Here is a 24,092-nt window from a genome sequence, read left to right on the forward strand (position 1 = left end):
TTGGATCCCTACCTCACTTGCCTCAAAGTTCATAGGCTGTTGCTCTCAGAAAACAGGGTGTTTTCAAAGAAAAGTTAACCAAAATGGGCTTCCTGCTGGTTGTTTTAACCACTATTTTGTAATCCAGAAATAATCCTAAATTTATTTATTGCTTGCCAGTAAGAAAACAAGGTGTCATCACTGATTAGGCAGCAATTAAAGCAGGCACTGCTGCTGAAGTCATCCTTCTGCCAGATATTAAACCAGTCTCAGGAGGAGTTGGGAAGTAGCATTCCCAAAAACATAATTTCCATGGAATCACTTTTCCACCCCCCCCTCTACACACTGTAGTCACCAGAATGACTGATCATTTCTGTCTTATCTGGAAATTGCTTGCATCTGCAGCATTAGTATATACATTACCAAGAATCAATCTATAATGGCAAAATTGTAAATGGAGTAGGTTCCAAACACATTTGGGAGAAATGAATCTTCCCTTTTTACACCCTACAGAAAAATACTCAAGATGTTTATTTTAGAGGAAATAAAATACAGATTTTAAATTATATTACCTTTTACTATACAGCTATCAGTCAAGACAAGAAATCTAAAGAATATCATAACTGCTTAAACATATTCCAGTTTTCCAGCAAAATGAAATACTTTAGATGTTCTGGAGGTTTTTTTCACCATGCAGGAACTGTTTTCTTATTTTTCTTTCTTTCCCTAACCCTGAGCCTCCTTTTCTGCATGCCAAACAACCCCAGTTCCCTCAGCAGCTCCTTGTGAGACTTGTTGTTTGCTACATTCTGGCTGTCAAAGCTGCATGCCACAGCAGCCAATGCTTTAGTAGCATGAGAGTGACCAAGGAAAGGCTCTAGGAATCCAACACATCACATCAAGAATGAGAGTTCTATTCTAGCTATGCTGGACTTGCAGTGATGCTCCATACAACTAGAGGAAGTAAAAAATTATAATGGAAGGTACAAGGGATGAGTGTGAGCCGCAAACACAAACTGTTGGTCAGATTTATGTTAAAAACCATCTCATCTAGAAACATACTACTGCAGGAGAGAGGATGATGACAAGAACTGAACAGGTGTAACTCACTGGTACATAAAGAGTGGAGATAAGGGAAGTAATTCTAAAAGCACTGGAAAGATATGATCAGAAAGGAATATAGGGCAGAACCAAATACACAGCTGTGGAAAACCAAAGACAGCAAATTTGAGACAAGTGTTTCAAAGACAAGTATTGATCCAAGACTGAGACAAAAAGAAACTAGGAACTTCAGAAACTATATTTTTATTACAGCAGACAGGTGGAAGCCAACAATGTGAAAATTAGGGAGACATAGCAAAGCTACTTGCATCACTATTGAATCCACCACCTACCCTAACAACTTTTATGTTTGACTAGAATTTTGTCAATATTTACTGTTGGAGTTAGTGAGTCAGAGGTCTCTCTGAATTCTTAAGAGAGAAATCAGAGTGCAGGGATTGAATTAAAGCCTTTGGATGGACTGAAATATATTAAGCCACTCACACATAAGTCAGAGGTATAAGTTTAAGGATAAGTAAGTGAATCAGTAAGTTTTAGTAGGAGCTCTAATGCTTTTAATAAGTGAAAGGTTTAGATACCAGAGTAGAAGTGCGAGTTCTAGTGAAGGTTGAAAAACATACTGTTTTCAGCGGAGGCTCCAGGACCGTAGTTTTAGACAGTGCTTAGACACTAATAGAGTTACAGTAAGAATATTGTTTACATTTTTCAGCTAGAACAAGATAGGTTGTATGCACAGTCTATACATAACCTGGCATGCTAAGAAACTAGAATTCTAATAGGTTAAGGAGTGGTGGTCCGAGTTTGTGTCTTAGCCTGTTGGGAAGATTGGGAAGAGTTAGTGCTTTTCTGCTTTTTCTGCCATTGCTTTTCTTTTTGCTTCTACTCACTGTCATTACTCAACACCCAAGAAGAAGATAGGAGCTGCTGCAGCAACATCTGCTGCCTGGAACCTTTGACAAGAGCAGCTTCTACTTCTGTTTGGGACTTTATACCATAGACTTTATAACACAGACTTTGATGTCTGTGACTGTGCTGTTGAGACTGATCTGCTTCTGCAATAAATAACCTTCTTAGCAACTATTAGCTGCTCTGCACATTTTAGAAGATAACCCAACGAAGTCGGTGCCTAGAACCTCACAATTTACCTCCTACACATGGCACACACATCTAACAGGTAAGTGATGCACTTTATGTGATATGGTTGTTACGTCCATGCATCACCATAAACACCTTTCACAAATGTGCATTTCAGCCCTACCTAGAACCACATGGACAACTTCAGGGATGTGGTAAATCACTGTCTACAGTTTTCACACAGCAGATTGCTGTATAAACTTTAAACAAACAGAACAGATAAATGAAACATAATACCAATATTATTTTCTTAGGTCTTCTGCAGAAACAAATCAGTTTGAAGACTTGGTTGATTTAAGCCTGAAGTTAGAAGGAAGAAATTAATATATTGTCCTAGTAATTGAAAGTTTCCAGTGTACCTGACAACATCCTGTATTACAAGATAACAACCTGAACATAAAAAGGATTTGCAACTACGATAATTTATTAGTAAATGAACACAGCACTGTATTTGAATAGTACTTTAACATAATGTTCCTCTAAAATTTAAGTTCCATCATACCCAACTTGAGGTAAAACACTAGTAAGAACCTGTCTCAGTTATGATACATTTATTTCTTGTAGCAGCACACAAAGGAGTTTGGATAGAAAGACATTGAGCAAGACTTCAGAGTGAATTGTCAACATCTGTGCAACTTTGACTGTCCTGTACAATGGCTTTCATCTAAACAGATTATTATGATTATTATTAAAATTATTAACAAGAGAATTGTACAAGCATCTTTGTTTATCACCATTCTTAGTGATGCCACAGCTTAAAGTTTAAATTATGCTTTTTGATAGCCCAAATAGCATGGAACAGCTTCTAGGATTCCCAAATGGATATCTGCTATATGCAGAATTGCTAGTAATTTCTTCAACTGTCTGATGAATAATGAGCTCTGTATGATGCACATTGTGAGAATTTCTCTTGCAAGTGAATGTCTCTTATAGTAGGGAAAGGGGAAGGTCATGATGTGAAAGTCTCTGATGCCTGAAAAAAGTTATGTTGGCAACAGCATTGGTATAGGAGCTGGAAGCCTTGGAAATGTAAAATGTCAGTAGTCATGCTGAGGTAAACTTTGCATAGAAAATCCAAGTAAACAGTAAAGGTTGTACAGCCAGAGAATGAGTACAAGAAAGTGTACAAGATTAAGCAAGTAAAAGTGAGGTATCATAAAACAAAGAAAAAATAAGTATCTGTAATGTTTTACATTTTAATAACAGTTGTGATACTGATCATGGAATGAACCAACACACAGATAACAGAATTGCCTCATACTTAAAGCAGAAACTAGCACAAGTCATAGACAAGCAAAACTCAGGGGTTGTATCAGATGATTCACAAATATATTACACACATTCAAAAAAAGGACACAAAGGAGACAAGGCATTTGCAGACTTGTGAATCTAAAGCATGCAAAAAACCAAATTGAACACGAAGAAAAATGTGCGAAAAACAAACTACCCTGACTTTGTTCTCCGATAATTGATTTTCTACACAAGCAGAAGATCTGTGTTCAAATTTCAACCTTATAATAGTCTTAAGTACTTAATCAGATGGGAAAGATGACAACTGGAATGCATTCAAGGTGAGGAAAAAAAACCCTAAAAGGGCAACTGACAACGGGACATATTTCAAGGTAAAGTAGCTCTATATATTAACTATTTGAGGAGTTATCAAAGAACAAGTATTAATAAGTATTATTAATAAAATCTATCTCAGTATCAACATCATGAGTGTGAATGAAATTATCTGAATAAAAAAAGGCAGCAAGCCTTTTCTTCCCAAGGAAGAAAAGGAATGTGATAATTAATCATCTCTTATGCTTCTTTATTCTGTGACTCAGTACACAAAGAGTAACAGAAACAAGATTAAATTAACAGCACAAAATCTGAATTCCTGCACTTAAAAATTAACCAAGAATTTCTACTATAGACTGAAAAGTCATCAGGTGCAAGTGACAAATGGTAGAACTGGATTGCCATAAAACAGTGAAGAAAATTAAGATGGTAAATCTGATATTAGATATCCTAGTTGAGGTCCTTATAGGAGAGAATGGGATGTATCGATATGAATACATAAAAGGTTTCTTTGATATATATTTAAAATACTATTTGTGGTTTTCTTTGCTCAAACACCTCCCCCTCCACACCCACACGAAAGATTAACTCTCCCGGAAAGAGATGAAAGGAGCAAAACAATCTCTCTCTCAACAGGGAATTTTCAATTACTGTACCTTTCCCAATTACTGTAACTGATCAAATATTGAAAGAAATAAGATAGATACCCACTAAAATACAAAGACATGAGCATCAACGATGCAAGAAATCATTACACTAGGTAATAATCATGGCTGAAGAACAGAAAAACAGCTAATATGAGAGAAAATTACCCTGCAAGTTAGCATCTCATGAAAAGTAAGGTTCAGGAGTAGCTTATTAATAGCAGGGATAACAGTGTATCAACATTGGAAAACAAATTTAGTTGATCAATTTGATATAAGTCACCACTAGATTCCCTAGACAGATGCCTATGCAGTACATGTTCTTGTAGAAGCCTTCATGAAAAATGAGTTTAGTGAGGTTTTACTGATCATCTCCAGCAGATGGAAAACATGATCGACAGCAAGCTCCCACAGCAACTTGGCTTAAATGCTTGAACAGAGTATGCAAATCATCTATCACCATATAATGCAAGTTCCTTTTACAAGAACTAGACCAGAAAATAGGAAGTCTCTTGATCTTATGAGATATGTAAAATTCTCCCATTTTCTTCCAAAGAGATAGACAATTTCTATGAATGGGAGAAGAGTTGCAGTGTTACCAATATAAACACATGATCAATTATGAGGGCATTTAGCCTGTTTTAAAACAAGTCAAACAGTACATTCCTCAGGGAAATAAATCTTGCCCAGAAATACTCCTATGCCACAGGATGAATAATGCTTTCTAGCTATCACTTGCAAAAGCAGGGTGAGGACAGATGCTTTCATCTTGCTGTGAAGGAAACCTAAGAAAAATTAGAGAAAACCAGAAGACAATCCAGTGCTCTCACTACTGACATTAGTAAATCTTTCAGTAAACATGTATTTCTGTGTCAGTGATTACAATACCCATAACCACCTTCAAATATTTATTCAGGGGGAAATCTCATCTAAGAGAGATGTAGTTTACTTCAGTCTTTTGATCTATGTACTTCAACTGGTCTGGAACAGCACTGGTAGTTTCTTAGATGGAAATGCACATTGTACTGCATTTAACCATTTTCAAGGTCAGAACAAAAACCTTTAACAGGCAGAAACGTGGATCACAAGAAATCACAGGAAAGGCCAAAGCATGAGGCTGATTGCTCATAAAGCAATTGCACATTACAGAATTTTAAAGCCGCCTCATCTGTGATTAATCTATTCAAAGCCTCTAGGGTCACCGAAGTTATTTTTTAATTGAAGCTGGGCTTTTGAAAGGAACATAAAGATCATAATTTTACTTCTTCAGAAGGTGTTCTAAAATTCCAACTTGTTCAGATTGTATTAATCAATACTAGATCTTTTCCTCTGTGTTATTAATACTATCCTTTCCATAGACCCTCTGCTGCCTATTATCATATTGAGCTCATGCTGCAGCTTTTCCCTCAGGAAGGTATGTCTGGGCTTCTCCCTCAAAAAAAAAAAAAACAAAAAAAAACCAAACAAACAAAAAAAAAACAACCTAAAAACCAAACCAAAAAACCAAAAACAAAACAAACAACAAATAGAAATAAGCCCACAAAAAACACCAAAAAACCAAAAAAAAAAAAAAATACCACCCAGGCAGCTATTTATTCAACATGTAAGAACAGTCCTTTGCTAACTGTGCTACAGGTCTCGAAGTTATCAAGATAAGAGGAGAAGTTATTAAGAAAAGAAAAGAGAATTCAAATTCAAACAGGGTACCACATTAGAAAACTACTCAAAGTTCACATTTTTTTAGTGATCCAGCTGATTCTGAAGTTAGGGATTTTCCAGTTTGGATTCCCGTTTCTACTTGGAGAAATTTCAATTACAGAGTTACTTCATAACTGGAGAACCAAAAGACTTTATTGTAATACCTTGAAACTTGAGCAGGTATGACAGCTTTAAGTTGTCCATGGCTGACACTTAGAGGTCTCAGAAAGATGCAGACAACATAAAAATGGACATGGAGAAATATAGATATACACACACACAAAAAAAACCCATCCAAAGAATCTAAAAAGAAAGGTAAAAATATAAGCATTAGCTTAAGCTCTGCTTTAGAAAGCACATATTCTTTGTGCTCTAGTCTGGTAAGGCCTATCCTTGGACTGCATTTGGCATGCAAACCAAGTAGGGGAGGTAGAGTAAAACACCAAGAATTAACAACTGCCACTCTTACACAAACTGCCAGGAATGCTGCCTGAATTTACAAGGCACAGTCCATATTAAAAATAACAAGATAAAATATTTCAAAACGGACTCTGAGTCCATGCAGACTCTCTTCTTCCCTCTAATTCTTCTTATACATGCATCTGATTTTGACCAGTTTGATCCCAAGCAGTCCTTCATATTAAAAAATCCCTCCAAGTATGCTCTACACATTCTTCAACCTTCTTTCTTCACACTTGCATCTCTTCAAACTGTAAGGGCTCCACACTACCAGAAGAGAAAGATCAAGTATTTAAAAAAAAAAAAAAAAAAATCTAACCAGTGAATTGCCAAATGTCAGGACAGGAAGAAGGCAAAAATGTGCCCCACCCTCCTCCTATGAGAAGGATTAAGAAAGCATTTATTCTATAAATGTTTTCATTTTGGGAGCTGAAAATTGTCTGGCATTGCTAAATAGCATTATTATTCTGAAACAAAAGCTTGGCAAAAGACTTCTTGAAAGTATTACATTTTAACTAAACTAAAGAAATAGAAACTAGGATAAATGCATTTTTAATTTTTAAGGTCTCCAGAAAAAAATAATTATCTTTGGCATTTGTCTTGAAGCCCACAAGCAGAAATACAAGTATAAGAATTCTTTCCATTTCTTACTTAGCAGTATCATATACCAGAGCACAGAGTTCTTAATAATAAAGGACAACTGTAAAATTATTTTCAAAGCAAGGAATTTCTTAATTTTTAGTACAACTATATAAGGAAATGCTGACATTAAGATCACACAATATCAGCTTTGCTCCAGTGAATATATTAATAAATATGTAATTTATTTTCATATTAATTATTTCATGTAAATATTTTCGTATTTTTCTAAAAAATAAATCTGAACTAGTATTGAATTTGGGCAACTTCCTATAGGAAACCTCATTTCCTCTAGAACAATTGTAATCTACACTCTCTCCTCTTTTAAAGGCAGCTGTGTATTTAATTTTGGTCAGCCTGGCAGAGATTTAGCAATAATAATTTTCCTCCCAACTGAAAGGTATAGATAAGTTAAACCTCTGTCTCTCTCTACAGAGATTTTTCTCCATATTTGGTGCACAGTACAAGAACATTCAACCACTCAGATAACACCAATAACTAAACTGAAAACATCTATAGAAATTAACTTGCTAAAAAAGTAATAGTGGATGTTTGTCCTTTCTGAAGATTTTAAGATACCCTGAATTTTCTTCTAGGTTGACTAGAAATTTATTCTGCTGCTGAAAGGATAACGAAATTTGCCATCTAAGTAACAAAGATTCGTAAACCTGAAGCTATATTAAAATGCTACAATGGGGCAGAGGGAATACAACACATCACAAGTAGCATCACACCATTCCCCAAGCCCACACATTCAGTCTGGAGTTTTAAACTGCAACTAGTTTTCTCTTGCAAGTCTTATTTTAACATTTCCACACTTTTCTAAATTCCTGGCAACCAGTTATCACCTTGCTCTAGCACTGCATCTCACAGTGAATAAACAGTGATGGCAACTGAGGTGCTCTAAAATTCTTGCAGGAGGGCAAATGAGTAGTCATCAATGCTGTTCGTCCATTTTTCAAAGAAGATTTTCCTCTCAAGAAGACTTCAGAAAGATAATGTTATATGAACCTGAGTAAGGCAAACAATGTTTTAGCAAAGAATGGCCAAAAAGTATGTTTTTCCAACCTCAATTAATTACAGCACCATAGTGATGCATCTCTCAAATAGTAATAAATTTCTAACCTATACAAAATATTGGGCAGGGATTGCAATACTATCCTGCAAAGATAATATTTTTACAGTCCATTTTTCCCCTTTAGTCCTAAAGTTTACTTATCTCATCTATTTAACTGACTTTTTGATTAAGACTTTTATTATTACAGCAATTTTTCAGTTTTGCTATTATTTGCCTTTTTCCACATTTTATACAATACAAATTCTATAAACACAAATTGTGAAACAAGTTGACACTTTCATAAAAGAAAAAAAAAAACCAAAACAAAACAAAACAAAAAAAAAAAAAAAAAAAAAAAAACACCACCAAAAGAAACGCCCCCCCCCCCCCAAAAAAAAAAAAAAACACCAAAAAAAACCCCCACCAAAACAGATCTTGAAAGAACTTCCACTCAACAACTTCTTTTATCTGAGCAGTGACAATAACCAGCCTCCCAACTTGGTAAATATGTTTGTTGAGCTCAGGGAAAAGTGCAATTCTGTGCCTCTACTTCTTATTCTGAAGTTCTCTATCCTAGGGTATAAAAATTTCCCACATTTGCTAGAACCATCAAGTTTTGCTAGAGTCCATCAAGTGTGACAACGCTAAGCTGATCCAACACCTACACCCAAGACCCAAAGTCTCTGCCAAAACCACCTGTAAAATTCAACACATGAGGGGTTCTCTCAGATGATGCATAACAGATTTAGCTGCAGAATCAATTGGTTGTAAGACTGCCAGCATCTCCTCTCAATCTGACAGCTCAATAACCAAATCACTCCCACCAAGTAGCAAACCCAGCTTCAGTCCTCTCCACTGCTCTGGCCTGCTGAACACAAGGGGCACAGTGCCTGGAAAGACACCCCTCAAGCACTTCAGAACAATATTCCAGGTAAAAAGAGGTGACTTCCTTCAGCCTGAAGAAAGGTATTGCTGCCCCTTCCCAGGAAAGGGCCAAAAAATGTAGCTTCTCAAGTGTGCATGCTGCAAGTTACAAATCCAACGTCAGAATTTAAATACACCCCTGCTTTGTAAAAGGACTTGGTGTATTATTCAAGGTCAGGTGTGCTGCTAAGTACTTTCACGTCCAAGTCCTCAACTTGCAGGCAATTATTTCTCCAATACAGAAATACACGGGAATATAAATCAACAGTTATAATGAGACAACAGTCTAACAACAATATATCATGTCCAATAGCATTTTAAGAAGGCACTCTTCTGATAATACAAGGTACTAACACAACATTCTTTTGTAATTAAATAACTATTTGGAAAAAATAACTAACTTAGCTTAATTTTTTATCCAGGGGCTTTATGCTAGATCAGGTATCAACTATCCTGTGTCATGGTTTAGGAATGGTACTCTCCAATTTAGTGTTCCCACCAAAAGCACTTCAAACCACGTGTCATTTGCTCAGTCCTCCCTCTTTCCCAACCCCTCTGGAGGGCTGGAGAGAATTGAAGGAACAAAAGGCAAAGATCAGGCTTGAGACAAGAGAATTTACCAAAAACAGCAATGAGATAAGAAAGAGAACAGTAACAGCAACAATATTAACAACAAAAGTGTGTGCAAGAGAGGTGAATGATTCATACGCAAATGCTCTGCATCACAGCACAGACCCAAAAGTGACCTCTTCCACCATTCCTGGAAAATGGCATGAGGTGGTCCTTCTGCAAAAATTAAACCTGTCATTGCCAGAATCAGGACACCTGTCTGCCTAAAGCCAGAAAAGTCCATGCTCTGAGAAACTCAAAAGAAATTAAATTAAGTGCCTGTGCCCCAATCTGGACCAAACAATAAGGTTGATCCAGCAACAAAATGGCAACCTCCAGCCAAGAAAAACCCAACCAAACACAACCCTAATGGTTATGCTTCAGATGTACTCATTCTACTTCCCTGAGACTCGGATGCAGGCATTTAGATACATAATTTATAGTTATGGTCTTCTTTAAATAGCAAATTAAATCAAATCAAAGGTATGAATTCAAAACATATTAAGCATATTAAACCTCTGTTCCTTATGGGAATCAAAACCGATTTAGTTCCGAATGACAGCATCCATTAAACTTTGATGTACTTCAACTGATGTGCTCTAATGTCTTAGATGTCTTACCTCTAATTAAACAAGCTAATACACAAGCCTGTAGTTGCAAGTGTAAATTGAGTCTAACACCACGCTTCAAATGAGAAACGTGCCTGCAGACACAGGAGATAATGTATTATTCTGGGGGTTTAACTTCCTTTTATGAACTTAAATTTGTTCAAAATAGCAAAAGTTGTGCACATAGATCAGGTTTCTTACATACTGTTTCCAGATAAGATGGAATTAGAAATATTATTCTCTCTGAGTTTTTACTCAATAATTATTTCTAGAATTAGTCTGTTGACAGTTACAACAAATTCAGGATTTTATTCTGGAAGCACAACACTATAACGCCCTTAGTGTTCATTAATACAATTACCCATTAAATTTGTTCTGCTTTTGCTCATAGGTTTCCACTTTTTACCCAAATTTTCAGCAATCTTCAGCCCCACGTTAGACAAATCTAATGTGTGAAGCAAGCTAAAACAAGATGTTCATTGGCAGTCTCCCAAGTCATTAAACGCCTACCACAAGATTCTTCTCATACTCTCAGGATCAGACTGCAACTGGATAAAAAAAAGTCAGTTTGTAATCTAAAGCCTACTATTTTTTCATTTTTTTATTAAATATGAAAAATCCTTTAATGAGACAATGAATGCAGCAAGATCACATTTCCCTCAATAAGGACCATTACAGTTCAGGAAGGCTCAAAAGATGGCTTAATGCAAGTTACAAAATTTGGTAAGCAAAGGTATATAAAAATATAAACAAGGTATGGTAAAAATGCTCTTACAGCAACCCATAAGAACTCAGAAAAATATCAGCTTTGTAACAAAGCTGTGAAAAGAACAGTAGGTTGTTATTCAATGAAGAAATAAGTAACTGGCTAATATTCACCAGCATAAGAGGTTAAGCATGTGGCAGTATGCATTTATCTTCCAATTAATATAATCCTTGCCTAAAGTGACTTTGACTGCAAGCAAATGGGTAGTGAACTTTTTGCCCAAGACAGCAAAAGCCATGTACCCCTGAAATCAACACACCACAAACATTCACATTAGACTTTCTTCCTGAGAACTGACTGCAGACACTGTCCCAGATGTTATGCAGAAAAGAGTTTTCGGAAGTCTCTCAAGACCTGCAACAGAATTCTTCCAGTATCTCATTAAGCGTGTAATTAGTGGCAGCAAATAACATTTTTCTAATCCTAGCAAAAATGACAGCATTCATTTATGTGTATCTTCCTTCTGAAACAACAACTTCGGACTGCCTGAAGAAAAAAACTACATCTTTCAGAAGTTAAGTAAATTTCTTACACAATGATGGCATGACCCACTAAGAACACAGCAAGCCTCCTGCATGCTTATTGCTTCTAATTTTCTAGTCTGGGCACTAGTGAACACCTGATTATTGACATAAACCATTTAGCCATTTATAAGAGCACCACAGCAATAAAAACAAAATACATGTGCATCCCTAGTCAAAGATATAAGAGCTTGATTTCAAGTCTGCTTACTATCCTGCCATAATGTAGCTGAGGCAAACACATGGAAAAGAACAGGTTGAGCAGTGCACGGACAGTACAGGTCTTTCATGATACGAGCAGTCAGCTTCCAGCAAGCCACTGGATCAGGGATTTAAAAACCAGAGACTGCTGTCTTCCTTCAGCTGCCTTAGCTCTTCTGCTCCGATAAACAATGAATAACAATTTCATAATTAACTTCCCCATCTAAGTCTGTGATTTTAGACCTCCCACACATTCCTTTAGCTTCCCTCCCTTCCAACCCACAGATTCCCAATCTACTTTGTCTTTGTTCATACAAAGTAGTTTTGTGTCACCAACTTTTTGATTCTCTTGTCTCTACCTTTACTACTGCTACTATATCCCATCCAAAGTGGAAAGAGACCAGGATAGCACAAAGGCATTCATCATCTGAACATACCAGGGATTTATGTGGTTGACCACGTCCAATTTGCTGTCAGGTCTTGACTTCACAAACTCACTAGAAAATCTTTCTAGTGACTTTGAATTTGCTTTGCTTTTTTGACTGCTCCTAATCTTGGAGCTCTTTACAGAAGAGGAGTGACAAAAGATTTTCCCCCAACCCTGAACTTGCACTGAGGCAATGACCACTCAAGAAGCCACTGCTGCCTGTAAATAGGTAGAATAGTTTATCTCCTATTTCCACTACATCATAATTCAAAGATGACAGACATAAACATAGTTTTATTACACAAGCTGCACAGTATTATGAGATCTTTTGTACTTCGGCACAGGTTAGCAAAGTAACAAAATCAGGCTAAGCAATTTTTTGTCATCAAACTGCCACCTGGTGCTTCATTTTCCCTTGGGGGAAAAAAAAAACCCACGAAATTATTTGACCATAATCTGTAGAAAGAGAAATTATGTAGAAATTATGCAGGCCAGAGACAGCTCTGGCACTAAAACAAAGGAGAAAGTGTCCCATATTTTTCCCCTGCTTAAATCAGTCCTGACTTCTTAAGAGGCAATGGACATGAAACTCACTCCAGAAAGAGAGGCAAGAAGAAGGTGAAGGAAAAGCTGGTCAGGAGAACATCCCAAGAAGAAGGAAATCAGCATGGCAGCCATAGGAGGAGAGGAACACAGGTGCATCTTACCAGCTGCTCTGCTCAGCAACACTGAGCAGGAGAAATGGCAGAGGTGGAATAAGAAGTGAGGATAACTGTAAAAGAAAGATGCTAGACCATGTGAAAAGGATTCATGGACTACAATGGTGTACCAGTGATGAGGAATGCAACTGGCTGTGGAAACAGCAGGGAAGAGGCAGAGAATGGAAAAAAAAGCAGGGGACACTAGCAAAGCTGAAGACAGAAAAAATGGTGTTGGTAAGGTGAGGAGTGAGATATGGAGGTGTGAAAAGGAATTAACTACGTGGGAAGAACAAAGGGAAAGAGTAGTGGAGGGGAAAGCAAAGGACAAAATACAAAAAATGTCAAGGAAGGAGAGACGCACAGAAATGCATTCAACACAGCAAATGCTCGTCCTAACCTTGGCACAAAGACCAGAGGACCACCAACCCTCTGGCAAAACTGTCCTCTTGTTCTCCTCTTTTAAGCATTAGTTCCCATGGCAGTGAGGTTACTTAAGATGGCAGGCTGTGCTGTGAGCAGAAGGTCAGAAAGAAGAAAAAATGAGGCATAAAGAAAATGAACTGGTGCTGGGAAAAGAAGGGGCAAAAGGAAGAAACTCTATTTCCAAAGACAGAAAATGGAAAACATATAGTCCTTCTCAAATTATTTTATTCTTTGAGCATGACCTTCAGGAATAAAATCAGTCTGAATGATTTGTATGGATAGGAGTGGCAGAAAAAGAGGAGGGATCAAAGTTTATGTCAAGTGTGATGAGAATAACCTGGGACTGGCAATATATGATACCATTAAACTGAAAAAACTGGAGAAAACTCTCATGAAAGCAGGTGAAAAATCTGCAGAAGGTGATTTTATTATAAGTAGTCTAGAATATGAAACAAGCAGCAAAAGTAGTAAATGCTGCTGCTGACAGACCCTGTGATAAAACAGGGAAATGCAAGAATCAAAAACTGTATCAACAGAAGAAAAGCAAGCAAGAATGAAGTCACAAATGAGAAGTTGTGAATACTTACACACTTATCCTAAGGAGGTCTAAGCAACAGAATATGAAGAAAAAACTGTACAATAAAAAAGGAATAGAAATCAGAGATAACATTTGAAAAGCCAGGAGCCAGAGTAGGAGGAAGGACAACAAATAAAAGATTACAAGTTATATGCAAGCAGTCTGGTAAAAAGGATTTAAAAACCCTAGAATTAATATTTTTTCCTATTCAGACTGCAAATATTTTACAATGGTTATTGAAACACTCAATGTAGTAAGACATTTTGTCCCAATCAACATGTCATTACTATACAATAGGATAACTCAGCCAAATAATCTAAGAAGAGCAACATGCACTTTGTTTCCACTCATTATGACATTTTCCACAGTTAGATAAAAATCAAAACAGCACGTTCTTTATCAGAGGAAAAAAAAAAAAAAAAAAAAAAAGGAGAGCAAGTCAAGGATTCTTCCTTTATCCTATTATTGCCAAGATTAAAAAAAAAACATGTTTTTGCAATGCCCTACCTAAAAAATAGAATATTTGCCTTTATATTTGGCAAGAAGCATGGAAAAGTTCAGGCAATAGGCCAGATCTTTTGTCTAAAATGCATAACGTTATGGCTTAGCTTTGCTAAGGACTCACAAATAGTGTCCTAAGAATCTGGTCCCTCTTTTTATTTAATACCCAACATCAGATTTTTATTCCAAAGGTACAAAAGGAGATTTACACACACAACTCCTCCTAAATCAGTTGTAAAAGACAGGACCATATCTTATGTTGTAAGGACTACAATAATCTCCCTATGACAAAGCCATATCCATAAAGAAAACAAACACTTGAATCCATACATGAAGTTACTTTAGCACAACTTTTCACAAAAACAAGGCACACTGCTGATGAGTGCTGCAGTGAGAGAGCTCAGGCACTCTTTGTTCCACACTGTTGCCTTCAGCCCCTTTCTCTTTCTCGCCACTGTCACCACCTGCTTCTCTCAGCACACACAAGTTGTGTCCCCATTTGAGCAGCCCACGGTGGGTTTTCATGTATACACCTGTCTATATGGCTTCCTTTTGCCCCAGCTTTTAATAGTACAGTCCCTACCCGAGTTGCTGTGCTTGGATTTTGCCACCAAAAAAAAAAAATATAAAAACAATTATTCAGTCTAACACTTATATCACTTAGAAATGCCCTTCCATCTCTTAATCCACTGCAAGCATCCTTTTACCCCACTGCCTTCAGATTTTTAGGTACTTTAAATGAACAAAATAAATTAATGTGATCTGACAGATGTGATTGGAGCACTGGGGCTCAGTGGATCATGAAAGAGACACCACAAATATCAAAAAGAAAAGACTGGAGGATATAGAGAAAAAAGGAATTGATAAATGGAAGTCTTAAAAGGCACACGGATGAGTGCTATTTTATAAACTGCAAATATTTTTTAATAGCCTCATTCAGGAAAATCAATGCAAGGAAGACTCTTTCCTTTAAATTTTTTTCACTACTCACAGCATATGAATCGGACTGTATGCAACAACAAAGCAATTAGTTTAAATACTGCCAGTGCTCTCACTGGTGATAATTGGTTGCTTCTTGTAGGAACATCTGTTCCATCTTTCTCAAGAAATGAAGTACAGACCCTGTTACCTAGACAACAGAATCCTTCTGAGCATCATGCACTGTAAAAGGGCAATATCGGCCTAAGTCACACTGCACAGTTGCTCTCCCCACCGCTCCCTTATCACCACTAATGCAGCCAAATGCTGTGACTTTTTAACATTAAGCCCATATTTATTAGATCACATACACTAAACCCATTTTCACATATACTAAAAATAACAGCTGTGCCACTGTCCTTTGGACAAGCAACAGTCACTTTGAGGCTCTGTATTCAGCCAGTTTCCACCACTGTGATTGCCAGGTTGTCAAACTGAAAATGCTGCAGCTTACGAGTACTCTTGAGAACAAGTCTTATCAAATCTAGAATTGTTCGCTCAGTCCCCTGCAATGTGGTGCAGAAACAGCCAGTTTCACTGCTATCCCTCTTGATTACTGGAGCTATACTAGCACTAAAGGGACTCATCCCTTACTGGCACTCACTAGTCTCCTCTAGTCAAGTTCAGGAGAGAAGCAGCAGACTAAACTTCGAAGGCGCCTTTTGTTGCCTTAAACTCACCACAGTTCTATAAATATTGATAAAATATTAACAAGAACAACGAAGTGATCAGATGACAAAATTCCTTTGCTTGCTTTAGCAAGATGCATGGATTTATTTCTTCCCATGTGCATATGATGGAAGACCAGCAGAAACTGAAATCATAGAATCATTAAGGTTGGAGAGGGGCTTTTCACAAGAACGTGGAGTGACAGGACAAGGGTCAATGGCATTATAATGAAAAAGGGTGGGGTTATATTAAATATTAGGAAGATATTCTGCATTGTGACGGGGGTGAGACACTGGCACAAGCTGCCCAGAGAAGCTGTGGATGCCCCAAACCTGGCAGTGTTCAAGGCCAGGCTGGATGCAGCTTAAAGCAGCCTGATCTAGTGGAAGGTGCCCCTGCCCATGGCAGGGAATTGGAATTAGATGTTCTTTAAGGCCCCTCCCAACTCAAACTATTATATAATTTTATGAAATAATCCCAGTGAGAAAGCACCATAGATCCATGTTCCAGGCTCATCTCTCTTGGGGGGAAAAAAAAAAAAAAGAAAAAAGAAAAAAGAAAAAAAAAAAAAAGATAAAAAAAGGCACGAGCTCTAAAAGTACTGAAGATAAAAAGCTTGAAAATGGTCTGGATTTGAGATGCCCAGAAGAGGCAAAAATTAAGTCATCCATCTGGCCATAGACTGAAAATTTGAACAATGGAGATAGCTGAAAATTACTAAAACATAAAATCACAGTAGAATTCCTTTTTTTTGACTGCAAGCCTTTGAGCAAAGTTCAGTGAATTCACATTTCAAATGTGAAACAGTACAAAAGACAGTTTAGCAACAATAAAGCCACAAATATAATAAATATTTAGAGACAAAATGTAAAGCTGCAAGGATCACCCATCCTCAGAAAAATTAAACAGACTAGGTGAAACCTAGCCAAGCAGAAAATCACTAACACATAACAAATATAACATGTCAAAAATGAAGAAACAATTATTAGCCTGAAGTGCAAAGATACTAAGGCAAATGAGGATACTGAACAAACCTTGGAGTTTGGTCAGAGAGAGATCATTAATCACAGTAATAAGAAGCTTTTTTAGGGCAGAAGCTTAGAGAAATCAAACCAAAATGGATCCAAAATAGAACTAGCAGACACAAAACCACTATATTGCCTGAAATATTAAAGACATCTGGAGATAAAGGAAAGCAAAGGAAATAGTACAAAAGGCAACTGAGGTAAAAATGAAACTAAAGTAATCTAATAAGCAAGTGAAAATATGGAAAGACAATGACAGTTGAGAAACAAACTTTGCAGAGGCCATGGGATGAAGTAAGCCCATTAGCACAGAAACAAAAGGCAGGGATTCAATGTCGTCAAGAATTGGCAGTAGATTTCCCATTTCATAACTGCTTCCAATCCAAATCATTCTACTGATAGCTTTTTTCAGTATTCCACATATTCCAAAAACTAATAACATTTTCCAGAAGTATTTCCTGTCTGGACTACATTAACTTCAGTATGCTCAGGTGGCAGCATATGAAAAAGCGCAAGGTCAAGTATACTTGCTGCATACTCACATACCCACAACTCAGTACATCCACTACATGCAGGCAACAGGCAAGTTCCAGGAAGCATCCTGACACTGCAGTGACAGAGGAAGCATGAGTGTGATCCTCTTTCTACAGGCCAGAAGCATTTTGCCAATTAGATGGCCAAATGGAGCAGAGAACAAGACTATGATGCTCACACCTTTCTTACCAAAATGCAAACACAGCATCACGCTGTAAGATGCATCACAGAATTAAAGACACCAGGCTATCCACTTTGCGTTGTGCTCTTAACTATAGTATCAAAACAGGAAAGCCTCCCTGTATCTTAAAATCCCCATACATTAATATCTCAAGACATCAAAAAGACAAGAAAAATCTCAGTAGGGTGCAGTAGAAACTGTATTTAAATAATTCTACTGTTCAGTTTACCACAGAAATAGACACAGAGGTTCACAAGAAAACAAACACCACACTGAAACTGTTCACATTATAAAACTCAATTAAGTGAATAAAGTTTTAGTAGAAGGTGACATTTTTGCCTCCAATAACAAAGCTGACTAAAATTTGCACACAAAAACTTGCAGAGTAAAATATGACTGCAAACTAAAAACAGTATCCATTTAGCCATACACAGGGCCGAAGAAAATGCCAGTTTATTGAAAAAAAGCCAACATTTGATAAAATTCTGTGATTTTTTTTTCTTCCAATGATGATCCATTTACAATCCAGCCACCTCTGTTCTGTATTAAATTTGTCCAGTTTAGGCACTACTTAAAGTATTTCATTTCTGCCTCACAGGCTCCATGGGAGCCAAGAAGTCAGGCAGTTTACAGATCTGGGACACCAGAGAGACCAGCACGGAGGATATTGTGTTGAGAGTACATTACAGAAGCATCTGATTAGGATGGGGAATAGCGTGAAGTCTTCTCTGCAACTCAAAGAGGTCTCTGATCCACAAGCCATCATTCTTATGAGAAGACATTTACCTCCTTGACATCCACCAGATCTAACTCAGTTAATTCTGGGAGGCTATCAGGAACAGCTTCTTGATACACATGTTGGAAGGGCACATAAAGGTAGCATATAGTTGTTCTCAAACAATGAAGAACTGGTTGGAGATTTGACAAGGTAGCTTTGGCTGTCACAACCATCAATGAGTATACCTGAAGATATTCAAAACAGAGAAGAAAAGGCTCCAGGAGATCACCTGCGGCTTTCCAGTACTTAAAGGGGGCTTATAAAAAGGAGAGGGACTTTTCACATGAACAGACAGTGAGGAGAAGAATTTTAAATTTAAAAAGAGAGAAAAGACTTTTTAGAAGTTAGAAAGAAGTTCTTTACTCAGAGGGTGGTGAGCAACTGGAACAGGTTGCCCAGAGAAGCTGTGGATGCCCCAACTCTCAGTGTTCATGGCCAGGCTGGATGGGGCCACGAACAAACTTATCTAGTGGTGGTACCCCTGGCCCATGGCAGGGAGGATGGAACTAGGAGATCTTTAAGGCCCCCTCCAACCCAAGCCATTCCATTATCCTATGATTCTAAGATCCTGAGTGAAGAAGACATGTAGCAGAGCACAGACCTGGAGCTTCAGGACAGCATACTTCAGCTTACTGAAGAAACTGGTAGGCAGCCACACGAAGTAGCTCTGAAAAGCAAAGCTGCTCAGGAATACTGGCAGGTCTATTAAGAAATACTAGTAGGAGACTTGTTTGGCTAAGCAGATTGTCAGAGCTCAAATGCTAGTGTATAGAGAGGTGCAAACAGAGACAGGCCACATGGGAGGAGTCAACAGACACTGCCCAGGCATGTAGGGATGGTGTCAGGAGAGCTGAAGCTCACCTTGATTTGACACTTAGAAGGGATGTGGAGTGCAACAAGAGCTTCTGCTACTACACTGGTTATGAAAGGCTGAACAGGAAAATGCGAGCCTGTTTCTAAATGAAGTGGACAATTCAATAATAGGAGTTCCAACTTAAAAATAATCCATCATCTGAAAACCCATGTCATCACCTCTCAGCCTGAGGCATAAAAATAGTCACATGTAATGTTAAATTAGAGACATTCTATTTATGCAAAGTCAATGTATTAATCCAAACAATTTTTCAACTCCACACAGAATAAACTGAAAACATGTACAAACTAATTTTATTTAACTGCAGGGAAAACACAAATGGAGGAACATAAGGAAAACATCCAATGTGAAAGAAAGAATGCGAAACAGAAAACTGAAAGTTTATGACAAAATCAGAAAAGATCACAACATTTACAAAACATTCCAACTGAAGCTTTAAAACATGTAAACATATATGTTCACTTGTGCACATGCACACAGTCTTGCAGGGAATATTTAAGTTTGGCAAGTAAGTATTTTAAAACTTCGCATTATCAGCAACTCTGGTTTTCATTATCTGAGTGATAAAGGAGCTATTTGCTTTCAGTGCATTGCTGTTTAAAGCTTAATATGAAGCAGTTTGGCTTTGGTTTTTTGTTCATTTGTGCTGAAGGCACCATAAGCTGGTTTTGCATTTGTGTGTTCTGAGAATATTCAGAATCTGAACAAAACAGCAAATTCAAAGTGAAAATAACTGAGCCTAAATAGCACTGAACAGTCCTTTTCCCTAGTCAGTTGCACTGGGAATGTGGATTATGTCCTAACTGATGTCAAGTATCAAACTCATAGACATCTTTCCTCAGCTCCATCTTAGAATGGGGGAAAAGCTTTCTTTTTCTTCTTTTTAATGTACTTGCCATAGATTTCTTGATATTACTCTCCTGCTTTGAGCAGAAACACAACTTCAAGGACAGAAAAGCAATCTCTGCATGAAAAGTTGCAAATTTTGCATTTAGAAATCTAAAAGCGGCATTTCCCCTTTCCTTCTCCTCTGCATGCTCTTTTTTGTTGTTAAATTGCTAAAAGAGATAGCTGTAATTAAGACAATGGAGCTGACTAGCTGCTTCAGATGATGTTCTACTTTTGTCAAATTTCTGGATTGTACCTCAAGCTGTGAAACTTTATTCTCATAAACACTACAGTGTATTTATGGGCTGATAGAAACATCAACTTAATTGATTAAACAAAAGTACTTTTATTCCATGTATTTACTACTTGTGCACTTTTTTGATTTAATGAATTTAACCGTTCTTTCAGATGTAATAAAATAAAGAAGACAAAAAATGTCCACAGAACCCTTTTGAAGAATAACCAAAGCGGGAATTTAAGTACACTCTTACACAAAAAGCATTTAAATTACAAGATTATACAAGATTAGACCATGTAATGCAGAGAGCTCTTATTCTCCCTATGGCACGCAAAACACGAGTTGTCATGTAGCTGAACCAAAAAACTTTTTTCCAGCTGATTCATACTCATAAAAATCACAATGCACAGACACTTCTAGCCAACACATGTCTTAGCTCTCTAATAAAAATACCTTCAAAAAAAGTTTTTTTCACTTATTTCACTACCTCCAGCTATTGAAAGAGGGAGTGGAGTTTCAAAGTTCCCACAAACAATCTTTTCTAATTAGGTAGTAGAGAATTTATGAGGAGATTTTACCTTGCCAAATATTCTACTCATTTATCCTGTCTTGGCATAGAAAAAGAAGTCCTGACATTCAAAAGGAATCTCCTACAGCAAACGTACTCAGGTACACAGACTTTTTTAAAGCCTTTTTTCACTCAACCTTGCCTCCAACAAAGCCAGAGACCAAAGTCTACATAAGTTTACCCAGCAGCAAGTACTGCAAGCCACTGTGATAGTCATGGACAAAGAAAAGGTTGATATAGCCAAAGCAGAGAACTTGTACCTACTATGAAATTTTATGCAAATTCACTTGAAGAGAGTCAATTACAAACCTTCTAAGTGCTTTATAAATACTGAAAAGTTATCGTTATTCCTGTACAGCTGACCTTTTCCAGGTTACTAAGAGATGCAAAGTTGTTTAAGGCCAGCCTGATCCACAGTCTCAAATTGAGTAATTTCATGTTCAGCTCATTTGACTAAGCAGTTTCCAGCCAGGGAGGTGAGAGCAGCTTGCAAATGATGTGCAGCACCTGACAGAGGTAAAAGTAAGTAAGCTTTACTAGCTCTTCCAGCAAGGCATAACATGTCCCCTTGAGTCTAAGACACCAGAGGAAACACATGGCAAAGGCACAAAGTGCTTCAAGATGGAGATGCTAAGTCTGGTAGACTTCCTTGGCTCAGCTTCAGCACCACAACATCAACAGCATACCCAAACCCAAGAAGAGGGGGACATAACCCCAGAAGAACTGCCCACATGGAAAGGAAGGCCATGGACAGCAGGGAGGCAGAAAAGACCATAAATACAGTGAGAAAATGCCACCTTCAAGAGAGCTGAAAAACACAAGGTTACAAAGATATATTATTTAACCTGTAAGGCCTCTAAAACTTTGCCCATCCTCAGAACCCAAAATACTTGTATGCTGTAGTACTTTGGAACATATACTGCTTGAGTAGGCAAAAGGCCTGAGAATGATTTGAGCATGATAAATTGTTCGACTGAGCTTTCAGTAACTTGTTTAACATTACAGTCTGAATTTATTTTAGCCTGTACCCATAAATGCAAGTTTGAACAACAAATGCCAACTAATGCTCCCACTGGTGTGCCACAGCATCCTGGCACCATTTCAAGGCCTCCCAGAAGGAGCAGCCTTCCCTAACAATCAGCACACACAGGCACAGGATGTGGCAACTAGAATGGTTATAGGACCCAGACCCAACACTCACATATGGCAAAACAGCACCAATTTAGGGCGCTCCTTAAAAACACTAGGCTAGCCATGCTGGTTTGTGGCTCTGTTTCCCCCATTTAAATAATCTGCAACACCCTGGCCTCTTTTTACCCCCTACAGGGGAAAAAAAAAAAAAAAAAAAAAAAAAAGAATGAGCTATAAAACCACCCTGATACAGAAAAGTTGAATTACGTTTAGACTTAAGGTCACTATTAACAGAAAAAAAGGTTAGAGTTGGTAATATATCCTTGAAAGAAGGGTAGTTCTTATCGACAAGAGTGCAACAAAAACCTAGAAAGGACCAGAAGCTGACCAAAGAACATCTAAGAACATTTGACTCAAGTCACTGGTTCATGTGAAATCTTTCAGTGGAGTAATTTTTGTCTGTAGATGTGTTAGCTGCTCTGTCAGAATATTATAGAAGATACCATAAAAAACCTTACTAAAGTCAAGATAAACAGAATCTAGATAATTCACCCCATTCACCAAGCCAGACATCTCATTATACAAGATGAATAGGTTGGTTAAGGATTATTTTCCCTTTGAAAATCAATGCTGACTATTTCCAATCACCATCTTGTCCTGCATGTGTTTGGAAATGGTTTCCATGAGGATTTTCTTCATCATTCTCCCAGAAACTAAGGTGGAGCTGACCAACTTGTGGTTCCCCTGACCCTCCCTGGAAACAGGAGTGACATTTGTTTTCTTCCACTCACCATTATCTTTCTAAGAGAACAGAGTGTCTCATAATGAAATCCAAGCAGCTCCCAGCACTTCTGGATGCAGCTCATCAGGTGCCACAGAAATGTGTATGGCCAGTTTGAGTGCTCCCTAACCTGGACCTCCTCCACCAAGCTAAGGCTTCCTTCCTCAACCTTCTCTCTGGTCTCAAGAGCATGAGACTCCTGAAGGTTGGACTTGATGTTAAACACTGAGGCAAAAAAATTATTGAGTATGGTGGCCTTTTCCACACCATTTGTTCCCATTCATTTGCAGGCTCATGTTTTCTTTAGCACTCTTTTTGATATTCATATACTCACAGAATCCTCTCTTGTTGCTCTTCTGGTCCCTTGTCAGACCCAACTCCGTATCAGCCTTGGCTTTTCTAACCCCTATTCTTGCAAGATCAAACAGCAACTCTATACTTCTGTTGTTCTTCCTATCCCTACTTCCAATCCATATGTAATTCCATTTCATGTCCAGGTTCAATAAGGAGCTCCTGGCTCATCCACCCAGGCCACCTGTTGCCCTTGTTTGCTTTCCCGCTTGTCAGGATGGAACAGGGTGATCCTTGGATACCAAAAAGTTTTCCTGGGGCTGTATCTCACAGAATACTTCCAAGCAGATACCTGAAGAGGTTCAAGTCTGCTCTCTTAAAGTCTAGGGTTGTGATCCTACTTTTTTACATGCTTCATTCACTTAGGATCTTGAACCTCATCATATTGGCTAAACAAGCCAGTAACAATTGCACTGAAGTTCTTCCATGCTCAGGGACAGGATACATACCAATGTATTTACAATTTACATTACTGGTGAATGACACTGACTAAGAAAGGGCTTATTACTTTTCTTTTTTTTCTGAATCAGTTTTTCCCAAAATCTACTATTAAAAGTTTATCATCTCTTTACTGTGAACAACAAAGTCTCAATATACTCTGAC

The 24,092-nt window shown here is 37.7% G+C and overlaps 1 protein-coding gene across 2 annotated transcripts in view; it reads right to left on the reverse strand.

Moving 5' to 3' along the window:
• CDK19 (cyclin dependent kinase 19) overlaps window positions 1–24,092 on the reverse strand; it is a 121,208-nt gene that overhangs the window by 74,478 nt on the left and 22,638 nt on the right. The window lies entirely within an intron of this gene.

Source organism: Oenanthe melanoleuca, chromosome 3 (assembly GCF_029582105.1).
Source record: "Oenanthe melanoleuca isolate GR-GAL-2019-014 chromosome 3, OMel1.0, whole genome shotgun sequence".
Classification (NCBI taxonomy): Eukaryota; Metazoa; Chordata; class Aves; order Passeriformes; family Muscicapidae; genus Oenanthe; species Oenanthe melanoleuca.